This window comes from Pipra filicauda, unplaced genomic scaffold (genome assembly GCF_003945595.2).
Source record: "Pipra filicauda isolate LSUMZ 115617 unplaced genomic scaffold, ASM394559v2 scaffold339_size799093_pilon, whole genome shotgun sequence".
Lineage (NCBI taxonomy): Eukaryota > Metazoa > Chordata > Aves > Passeriformes > Pipridae > Pipra > Pipra filicauda.
In genome coordinates, this window is record NW_024104464.1 from 787,359 (window position 1) to 799,048 (window position 11,690).

At 50.4% G+C, this 11,690-nt stretch overlaps 1 protein-coding gene across 1 annotated transcript in view; it reads right to left on the reverse strand.

The window, feature by feature from the left end:
* PKNOX2 (PBX/knotted 1 homeobox 2) overlaps positions 1 to 6,154 on the reverse strand; it is an 86,693-nt gene extending 80,539 nt beyond the window's left edge. The window contains exon 1 of the mRNA XM_027710773.2: positions 6,085 to 6,154. The gene's annotated coding sequence lies outside the window, so the exon portion shown is untranslated. The remainder of the gene's footprint in view (positions 1 to 6,084) is intronic.
* Between the last annotated feature and the right edge of the window lie 5,536 nt (positions 6,155 to 11,690).

Consider the following 11,690-nt stretch of genomic DNA (forward strand, 5'->3'; position numbering starts at 1 on the left):
AAGGGGAAAGGGAAAAAGGGGAAAGGGAAAAAGGGGAAAGGGAAAAAGGAGAAAGGGGAAAAGGAGAAAGGGAAAAGGAGAAAGGGAAAAGGAGACAGGGAAAAGGAGAAAGGGAAAAGGAGAAAGGGAAAAGGGAAAGGGAAAGGGGAAAGGGAAAGGGGAAAAAAAAGCCAAAAAGAAAATAAAAAGCAGGGAAAAGAGAAAAAGGGGGAAATAGGAGAGAGAAAGAAAGACAGACAGAGGGGAAAAGGGAAAAAATGCTTCCACCTTTTTTAGGGGAGGAGGGGGAAAAAAGGAAAAAATTAAAAAGGAAAACAAGGGAAAAGGGAAAAAGAAAAAAAATAAACCCTAGGAAAATAAAGGTAAAAAGAAAAGAGAAAAAGGAAAATATTAAAAAGAAAGAAAAAAAAAAAAGAAGGAAAAAGAGAAAGAGAAAAAAAGAGGGAGAAAAAGGAACAAGACCAACGATGGTGGGACCGGAAAAGCAAGGCAAAAAAAAAAAAACAAACAAAAAACAAAAACGTAAATAAAAAGAAGAAAAGGAAAAAAAAAGGAAAAAAGAGGAAAAAGGGAGAACAGGAGAAAAATGGGGGGAAGGGGGAAGAAAGGGAAGAAAAAGGAAAACAAAGGCAGCTTTTCCCAACATGGAAAAATGTCCAGGGGGTTCGAGCTCTAACCCAAACTGGAAGCCCAAAGAAGCTCCCGGATCCCTGATGGGACGTGACGGGATTTTCCCACTCCAAACCCCCTTCCCAAACACACCTTCAAAAAAACCACGGAACGGCGGAAGAAATAAAATAGAAGCCTCTCCAAACTGGTCCAAATTCGGGATTATTTTTAATTGGCTTTCTGGGATTTCTGGCAGGGATCCAGCCAGCCGGGGAAAGGAAAACCCGGCCAAAAACTGTGGGTTGGGTTATAACTTTTTTCATAGTTTTTGTAACACCTTGTTAAAGCCAAAAGCTCCAGATTGAACATTAGTGGGGAAGTTTTTTCTCCTCTCCCCAAGTTGGGTTTCACTTTCTCCTCCACCTGCACCAAAATAATCTGTTTTTTGGGGAGCATCAGCATCTCTAACCCTAAAAGGTCTTACGGCCTTGTGGTGAGGCTGTCTGGATATTTGGGATTTTCCTGCCTGGATTAGACTTGGTATAGGGAGGATGGAAGAGGTGGGTGGGAGAAGAGTGGCAGGGAAATTGAAAGGCAAGGTGAAAAAACAAAACAGAGAAAAACGAAAGAAAAAATAAACGTGAAGGAAAAAAAATTAAACAATGAAACAAACATAAAAATAAAAGATTTCATCTAGAATTAAAAATAAAAACAAAGCAAAAATAATAATAATAAAAACCATAAAATTAAAATAAATTAAAAATCAAAATAAATTAAAAATAAAATTAAAATAAGTGATAAATAAATAATAATTTTAAAAAATGTGCAGCCGTGGTGCTTTGGGATGTGGTTTAGTGGTGGATTTGGCAGCTGGACTCGATGGTCTTAAAGGTCTTTTCCAACCCAACTATTTAACAGACACCAATTAACCGGAGTTGGGACTACCCAGGGTTTGTGTTCCCATTCGGAAGAGGAAAAGCCAAAAAAATAGGATATAATGAAGCAGTCGGGAAGAGCCGAGGCCAAATCCCCATCTTATTTATACAGCTGCAAATCACAGCTGGGCAAAGGCCACCTCATCCCACCGGGATCACAGTTCCATCCCACCGGGATCACGGCTCCATCCCACCGGGATCACGGCTCCATCCCACCGGGATCAGAGCTCCATCCCACCAGGGTCATGGCTCCATCCCACCAGGATCATGGTTCCATCCCACCGGGATCACAGCTCCATCCCACCAGGGTCATGGCTCCATCCCACCGGGATCATGGTTCCATCCCACCGGGATCAGAGCTCCATCCCACCAGGATCACGGCTCCATCCCACCGGGATCACGGCTCCATCCCACCAGGGTCATGGCTCCATCCCACCAGGATCAGAGCTCCATCCCACCGGGATCATGGCTCCATCCCACCGGGATCAGAGCTCCATCCCACCGGGATCACGGCTCCATCCCACCGGGATCACGGCTCCATCCCACCGGGATCACGGCTCCATCCCACCGGGATCACGGCTCCATCCCACCGGGATCACAGCTCCATCCCACCGGGATCACGGCTCCATCCCACCGGGATCAGAGCTCCATCCCACCGGGATCATGGTTCCATCCCACCGGGATCACGGTTCCATCCCACCGGGATCAGAGCTCCATCCCACCGGGATCACGGCTCCATCCCACCGGGATCACGGCTCCATCCCACCGGGATCAGAGCTCCATCCCACCGGGATCACGGTTCCATCCCACTGGGATCATGGCTCCATCCCACTGGGATCATGGTTCCATCCCATCCCAACTGGGTTGGTTTTCCCATGGGGATTACGTGGAGCATCACCTCGGTCCTTCCAAGGCTGGAGGCAGGGATAAACCCCAGTTTAAATTTAGTCGAGGATTAATTCCCATCCCTCCAGATTATTATTTGGAGCCGGCATCTTAACGATCCGACTAACGACGCTGGGAATTAATTTCTTTTTGGGCTAATTAGAGGGCATTTGTTAACACCCTCTTCGGTGGCGGCGAAAATTATTTGGGAATCAAGTCATTCGACAGTGCGTGGGATATTAAATGCAACTGGGGATCGTCTGGATCCGGTAAATTATCCCTCTAACACCCCAAAAAAAGCAGCTGGAGTAAAATAAGGACGGGGAATAATTGGGGATGGGACACTGAGATCCATCGGGGGGTACCCTCAGCCTAAAATAAAGATGATACTGATGCTCGGTCCGGCTTTCCCACCAACACTGGGGATGTCAAATCTCCGTTAATTTAACCCTAAGTGTGGCAAAAGTTTCCTCCCGACTCCAGGAAGCTCAGCTCCTTGCTCCTTGCATCCTGCCCAGCGGCTTCTCAGCCGCCCCATCCCACGTCTCGACTCATTTTACTGGAGACTTCAAGCCAGGGCAGCTCCCAGGGAAACAAATGATGCAAAACTGGGATGTCCCAGCATCCTGGGTTAATCTTCTCCAGGAAATATCCCAGGAATCCAGCAGGCATCTCAAACCCAGCTGGGATGAGGGCGGTACCCAGAGGTGCAATCCAACCCCTGCATCCCTGGGGATGAGGATGGAGGGGTGAAGGATGCTCTTCCCAGCAGGACCAGGCCAATATTTAAGTTTTCTGGGAGGACAAAAAAAGCCCTATTATTGCTCAGAGACTTAAGGATGCTGTCGATCAACTTGGAAAAAAGACATGAAGTAATTCAGGAGTTCACCAGGAAAAGCCAAAATCATCCGAAATCCAAAGCTGCCCCGGTGAGGGACTCATTTTATCCCTGAGTTAGGAAAAGCAGTTATTCCTGATGCACCACTGGGATAAAACCCTCTTCTCCCAACACAACTTCGTGCATTGAATCCAAAAAAAGGAGATTTCCTTAAAAAAGAAAATCCTTAAGAAAAAGATGAGATTTTCATAAAATAAAGGCGATTTCCTTTAAAAAAAAAGAGATTTCCCTTAAAAAGGGGTAATTTCTCTTAAAAAAAAAAATAAAGGGGGAATTTCCTTAAAGCAAGGGAGATTTCCTTAAAAAATGAGATTTCCTTTATTTCCCCCTCCCAAAAACGATGGAGGGAGAACGGAATATGTTTCTGCAGGCCCAGTGGGGCAGCTCAGCATCATTCTTCCCCCTGTTTTTCCCCTCACCCCATCAGGGGTGTTTAATCTTACCTCTATATACATGTATAATACTAGACAGATCTCCAGTTAAAAGGAAGGGGGTCACAGGACCCCTCAGTGCTGGTTTTGGGGGGCCAGGGCTGCAAAGTGCCTTAAAAAGCCCAATTTTGGGATGCTGAGGAAGGCGGTATCTCTTTCCCTTCCTGACACCGCCAGCTCCCTTATCAACCTCTCCCGTAATTAGCCTCAAGCAATTAACTTTTGCCCCTAACGAAGGGATCTCAGCACAGGGAGTTAAATAAAATAGAAGGGGGGGGGAAATAAGGGGGAATCCTGATCCCCTCATCCTTCTGCTCCAAACGGCTTAAACCCAAAACACGGTGTTATTTTTTCCCCCAAATCACCCAAAATCCAATGAATTCACCCAAATCCTTCTTCCCATGCATGTGAGGCCAGAAATAGGCCTCTAAACATCAGACCCCAAAGGTTTTGGGGGGAGAATGACCAATTTCTTGCAACAGGATGATGCCAAACACGCCGAGTCAGCACTTCTGGAGGCGCAACTCCCGAAAGTTTCGCTGGAGCCGGGTCCATGGAGCTGCTTCTCCCCTCTCCAACCCCCAGAATCTTTGAGGATTTAAAGGTAAAACAAGTCAAAAAAAAAAAAAAAAAAAGCCAAATTAAGCCATTTCCTCTCCTATTTTCTGCTTCTCCCCAGCAGACAGCTGCCCTGCATCTCGGCCAAAAATAATCCATCCCCCCCCTTTCCTCAATCTAATCTCCCCGGCTGGGAGTTTGAAAATATCCTGCCGGGTTTAGGGTTTCCCGTTACCCGGCGGGCGGCGAGATAGTGGGGAAAAAAGATCCTCGGGAGTGAGAAAAACCGGGAAGAGCCCAAACAAAGAGCTCCGGAGCCCAAGTTGAGCTTCGACGCCCCGCAAGGATCGGGATGAAGTGAGGGGGGACACCCCAATCCCTCAGCAAAACTTCCCCGAGTCGCAGGATGCCGCCGGCGGAGCCACCCTCCCAAGATGGCAATGTGCTAAAAAAATTCAAGGATAAATTAAAAATAATAATAATAATCATTATTATTAACAAAAAGCCCTCCCTGCTGCAGAGCCACTAAAAAGTATGGAGTATACACCCAACCCTGCGGGATGGGAGGGACAAGCCAGGGGGTCCCGTGAAGCGTCCCGGGGAAAACTGGGTGCACTGGGGGAACTGAGGTGCACCGGGAGAAGATGGCACAGCAGGGGAAAGGGGATGCACGGGGGGGTTCATCCAGGGAGAGGTGCTGGGTTGTGGCACGTCGGCCAGGGCCGTGCTCCGGCGCTGGCATCGAGCCCGCGTGGGGCCCTGAGAGGCGGCCACGGTGCCCCCCGCCCCCGGTGGGTGCCCTGGGGGGGCACCCCGAGGTAACTGGGTGCTGTGCAAAGCTTTGAGGCTGCGGATAAAGCGCCCCCCTCCCTGCCCCCCCATCCCGGCTGCACGAGGGGCAACTTCCCAGCTGCCAAACGCGATGAGCTGGGGGGGGCTGGAAAACCTCCCCCGGGGAGTCTGAGACCAGCCACTGCAACCACTGCGAGGGGGCTGCAACCAGCGCGGGGTGGGGGGTAACAACCGCTCGGGGGGGGCTGCAAACCCCCTGGGGGGGCACTACAACCGCCTGGAGGGGCTGGAACCAACCACGGGGGTGGGGGGTAATCCAAGCGCTCGGGGGTCTGCAGTCAGTCCGAGGGCACTGCAGCTACCTCGGGGGGCTGCAGCCCTCCGGAGGGGCACTGGAACCGGCCGGGGTGGGGGGCAGTCGGTTGCAACCCATCTAAAAGCACCGCGACCCCCGGTGTGGGGTCGGCAACCGGGCAGCGGGGGCTGCAACTTGTTACGGGGGGGCTGCAGCCCTCGGGAGCTCTGTAAGCGATCGGGGGGCTGCAGCCCTGGAAACCCCCGGCATCGCCGCAACCGCCCGGCGGCCGGGGAGGACGGGAGCGCGCTGCCCTCCGAATCGCTGCACACACCCCCCCAAAATCAGCGCGGGAGGCGGGGGGGGGATCGCGGCGGAGAACCGCAGCGGCGCGGCCGGAGCTCAGCCCGGAGGGGCAACCGGACACCGGCCACGGCACCTCCAGCGTGGAGGCGGCGGGAACGGCAAGTTACTTCCCGCACCGGAGGGGATGGGGGGGTTATTGGGAGAGGGGGGTGAAGGGGGGGTGTCCCCGCCGCCGCCGCCGCACGTGCCCCGCCGCCCCGCGCCGCTTTGTCCGCCGGGCTCCGCGGCTCCGCCCGCCCGTCCCCCCGCGCGCGGCGGGGGCCCCCCCGCTTCCCCTCCGCTTCCCCCGTGACCGTGAGTGAGTGACAGCCCTACCTGCCCGCCAATCTTCATCACACCGACACCGGCCCTGACAGCGCGGCCGCCGCTTCGCCGCCCGCCCGCCCGGCCCCGCCACCGCCGCCGCGCACGCCCCGCCCCGCCCCCGTCAGGCCCCGCCCCCCGCGCCGGGCCCCGCCCCCCGCGCCGAGACCACACCTACCGCGCTTAAACCACGCCCACCACGCCAAAGCCGCGCCTATAATGCCGAAGCCAGGCCTATAATGCCAAAGCCACGCCCCCGACACGCCCCATCGCTGAGGCCACGCCTCCAGCCACGCCTCCTCGCCCGGCCCGCTCAGCGCCCCCTGCTGGCTGCGCTGTGCGCCCCACCAGTCCTGCCCCCCCTCCCCTCCCCGGGGACCCCCAAACCGACCAACCCCCCTCCATCTGCCTTCGGACCCCCCTGCCCCGCGGTCTCCCCGGGGTATTGCTCAGGCCTCCCCCCCGACACCACGCGCGCCCCGCAAGCGTATCCCCCCCCAACACATTTGCCCACCCAGTAGCATCTGATTCCCCCCCCTCACTTCCCCCCACAACGCTTTTGCCCCCCCAGACACGTTCAGAGCCAACCCCAGCGGCCCTCGATTCCCCCCCACGCAGACTCCCTCCGAGTGCCCCCCCCCACTATCAAGCTGACCACGGGGGGGTCACCAACCCCCTCCAACCCCCCCCAACAAAGCCCTAAAATTTAGGGCACCCCATAAAATCCCACCCCAAGCCTTTCCTGTGGGATTATCCCCCGGGCAAAACACTCTTGTTTTGGAAGCAATCTACTATTTGTTGTTAATTTGGGGAAAAGGCTTTCTGACCAATCTCCCCCCATCCAAATTTTGGTCAGTGTGAGACATTAACCACCCTCCTCTCTCCCAGAGACCTGCAGACCAGGTTTCCCTGGAGTCATTTTTGCTAGGAGAGCTGGCAGAACTGGGTCCTGCAGGCAAATTTTCCCACATTTTATGGCAAAAGCCACAGGGACAGATTTTTCCAGATTCAGCCCAGCCACGGTCTGGTTTCTCCCAATTTTTCCATCCCTTCCCTGATAAAAAAATGCCATCAAACACGGGTTTAATGAGAAATTCTGAATTTCTGCCCACTTCCTGGGGAATATTGGGTGGGGAAGGGAGTCACTCAAAACAGCCCTGGAATTCCTTTGGGATGGGTTAAAATTGGCTCCAAAGAGTTACAGCGGGATGTACGAGCCAGCAGCAGTAAATGGGGCATAAGGAATGGCCGTAGGGCCAGGGATGAGATGGGAAAGATGGAAAAACAAGCTTAAATTTAAGTCCAGGGAACCAAAAACGCCTTAATTTTTCCTCTTCAGTTTCCCAGGACGAGCGGACGCTTCCAAATCCCTATTCCTAAATCCCTCTTTCCAGCTTATCCCCCCGGAAAAGTCCATCCAGAAAATATTTTGTGCTTCCTACTCGGGAGCAGCCTCTAACATACGTCGATGTCCTCTGGGTTGGCCGTCGGAGAGCAACAGAAAATAGATGGTTCCCACTTGGAATCCATCAATAAAATAACAGAGAGATGCACCGGATGGCTGGGATGCATCCCCACCCCCCCACCAACCCCCCCAAAAAAAGAAAGCATCTCTGCATGGCATTGCTGGGACAACCAGCGGGAACTCAGAGCATCCAAGATCCCTTGGAGATGTTGGAATGATTTATAGGAATTTCTTGCCTTGTAAATCAGCCAACGGGACGTTTTTCCCCTCCCTCATTACTATTCCACGGAAGCGAGCGAAGACGAGGAGCCATAAAGCTGTCGCCGGGTGTCTCAGCCAGCTGGGGATGCTGGGCAGAAAATATTTTGGGTTTTTTCAGAAGCTGGAGAATCGGAATGGAAGAGTGAAGGGGAAGCAGATGGAAACCCCGTCATTGTGGTATCAAAGGACCACGGGATCATCCGCGCGTGACCTCTCATCTCGCTCGTGTGTCATCTTGGAAAACAGGGATATAAGGAGAGAAGGCACACGTGGGGCGTATTTTAAGCTGCATCATTGCCAAAAATATCCAAGTGCTCAAAATTTTAGGGCTCCCCTGGCGCAGGAATGTTTCTTCTGGAGCCAGCAGCAGCGAGCACCTCACGTTCACTCCTTAAGCATCCCAAATTCGTTCCTCAAGCATTCCACATTTGCTCCTTGAATATCCCACATTTGCTCCTTGAATATCCCACATTCACTCCTCAAGCATCCCTCTTCCCCAATTTCCATTGCCAATCACCAAAGAGATTCCTCCACTGGTTTTGGAATCTCATGCTCAAACTCCAGGAAAAGTATCCAGCCCCGGGTTTTTCCTTCACAAATGCAAAAGCTGCTTCTTCCCTGGAGAGTTTTTCCAGAGGTTAATTATCATCCCAGGTTAAAAAAAACCCACGGTGTCTTATTTCCCAGTTGGATTGGCTACTTCATCATCCAGCCATGGGAGCTTGCTGGAATTTTTTTTTTTTTGATGGTAAATTAAAATTCTCCCATACTCAATCCTGGTGGGTTTTTCCCCAGAAGAAAAAAAAAAAAGGCGTCTTTCTGCTGCAACAGGTCACCCCTGGGTGATCTTTTTCTGGTCACATCTCATCCCACCAGCCCTGATCCTCCAGATCTCCAGGACCAAGGATGTTCAGCAGCACTCCTACTGAGCAGATTTAGGGTACTTCTCCCCACCTTGAACCACCCTCAAGTGACTGCAGCTGGAAGGGATGTCCAAACCCCACAACTAGAAAACCCTCCACCACACACCTTACTCCATCCCTATCCCAGTCCAGATTGCTGGAAAACCTCCCCAAAATTAAACCCTCTCCACCTAAAAATCTCCCAGATTCTGGGGGTCCTCATGGGCACCTCAGGGGGATTTTCTTTTTGATGTCTGAAGTCAGTGTCATAAATATATCATTGCCCCAAACTCATCAGTGCTTATTCAAGAGGACACAGCCTGTTCCTTTCCAAAAGCAACGAGTACTCGGAGCACGTTTGCTAAAATATTAAACAGCGGCAACATATATAACCAGCAATATTTACATTTTTACATAACAGGCTTCAGGAGGAAACAAATTACATAAAATATAGCGGTTTAGTCTCCGTCGTTTGACTGCTCCTCCATAAATAATTCAATTCTCTTTCCAAGATTGCATTATTGCTCGTGTCGGATTTCTCTGTGAAAACTGTGACGGGATTCTCCGCGAGAAACGAGTAAATTATTCAATGATAGATGTTAAAAACAAGACGGGGTTTTTAGGACACAGATCTGCAGCTGAGCCGGGCTTAAGCACCGCAACGGGTTGGAGAGACACGACCCTTTAACGTCCTCCTTCCAGGGAGGATGTCCAACCCCCCTCAGGAGCTAAAGGATGCTAAAAAGGAATCCCTTAGGGAAATTTAGGACTCGTTGCAGGCAGGATGCTGCTCCAAACTGTGGTACCCTCCGTCCCTCCCGCTCGGGCACCGCGCTGCGATCAGGCGACGATGCTCAATGCAAATCACTCATTCAAATTTGCGTTGGGTTTTTAGGAGACGTTCAGGACACGGATATTTTCCCGCGCCTTTGCAGGCCCTCTCCAGTCACGAGTTTCAAGAAATGAGGAAAAAAATACAGCATCAACCAAGGCAGCCTGAAAAAGCAACATAGGGACCATCCACGTCCATCTGTCCAAACCCAATGATGCTTGTACCAAATTTGGGGTGAAGTTAAGGGATTCTCCAAATTTCACCTATTTAGCTCATAGAAGATTTTTATTCAACCCAATTCCCCTCCATTTATGATACTTTACATACCCACAGGACAAGTCCTCTTGTAAAATGTTTATTTTTACCTGTGCACATGGTTTTCCTGGGAATAATATGAGAGTCAACCCCAAAAGAATTATGGCAATGAGGTGATGTTATTTTTGAAGGCACCGTGCATTTTAAACGGTCTCAGACATACATTAGACCAAGTAACACTACACTGATTCCCCAACTACTAATAGATAAATACATGGGAAAATATAATTAAAAGGTTTTACCAATAATCCATAGGCACAAGGAGGATGTATTAAGAATAAGTGGTCAATGCCAGGATGGCTCTATATTCCCAGAGGTTTCCCCACGTGAGATTAAATAAGATTAAGTTTATTTCTTGTGTAGCATTGATGGATCAATAATAAGGAAAGTTGAAGCAAAAAAAAAAAGGATTTTTCCCAGTTGCTGCCTCACCAAGCAGCTGGGATCAAGTGGGAAAATACCTGAAAAAACAGAATTTCTCCCCTCCCCACACCAGCTGAGCAGGAGTTAAGGATGGCTTGTTGAGCCAGAAAAGCACTTTGGGGTCCTTCCAGAGGGCAAATGCTGGATAAATGGCAGGTTATATATATTTTGATTAGAAAATCCCTGCTGCCAACTTAGTCCTTTTAAGTGTTTAATTTCAAGGCATAATAAGTCTGTGGCTGGTTTTTGCTGCTCCTTCAGGCTCTCCTGTGCAAAGTTACTGCAAGCATCCGACTGACTGATCCCTTCCCAAGCATTTCCAGGGAAAAATAAAAAAAATAATAAAAAAAGGAGGCTCTGGATGTTTAAAGTGACTTACCTTCAGCACTTCAGCAAGCTTTGGAATTTTGTTTTCCGGAGGCGATATCGGCTGGTTGAGATAGGGATGGGCTGGAGGGGAATAAAAAATACAAATAATCATAAAACCACACCTTGCACAAATACTGTAAAACCCAAACCAGGGTTGGTTGGTGGGCTGAGCCAGGTCAGGCAATAAAACACCCCCAGTTTATTTTTCCGGGGGATATCTGAAGTAGTTGGGTACCACACAGCCGGCAAACGTGACGTGGAGATGCTGAATCCCGGCCTTTTAAAATTTTGGCTCCACCTGAGCTGTTTCTTCACCTTGGCTGGGCTTCAGCATCCCTTCCCCGTCCTCGTTTCGGTTCAGTCCACGACGGGAGCTCAACCTTCATCTGCAGCATCTCTTCACCCAGCGATGCCAGGCCTGGCTCTGAGGATCCGGTGAAGGGAGAAGTGGAGAGATGGTCACAACTCTTTAAAGATGCAAATTGAGAAGCAGCCATCATAGCAGGAGAGCTCTGTTAATTCTCTTATGAGTATGCAGATTTCAACGCTGACTTTTCCTAGGCTTGTTTTATTTAGCAATAAATTTAATACCAGCTCCCTGAAGCAAAGAGACAGATGGACTATAAACTTTGAATTTTGAGTAGTTTTACTTCCTTAGGTTAGTGTCATCTTTGATCTCTCCTGAAATTACATCTCGGAAAGTTCGCAGGGATTGAATTCTGCTTTTTTACAGCCCTCAAAGCCATTTGATTAGCCGCCTTTTAATTTTTTTTCTTGCACAGGTTACCCAGAAGGATCTTAAATACCATCTAAATGATTCATATCCTTGGCTGCCGGAGTTATCTCAGAGACTTGCTAATGGACCTGAGCAAACCAAAGCACTACATAATATCTGCTCCGCAGGCAAAGGAAAGCAAAATAAGCTTTATGCATCCCTTGGGATGCAAAGCTCCTGGGATCTAAGACCAAAACCCCTGGGCTGAAATAAAATGGTGCCCTTGCAAAGCACCGGGTAACCTGTGCAGGGTTTTGGAAGGACCACAAAGTCAGG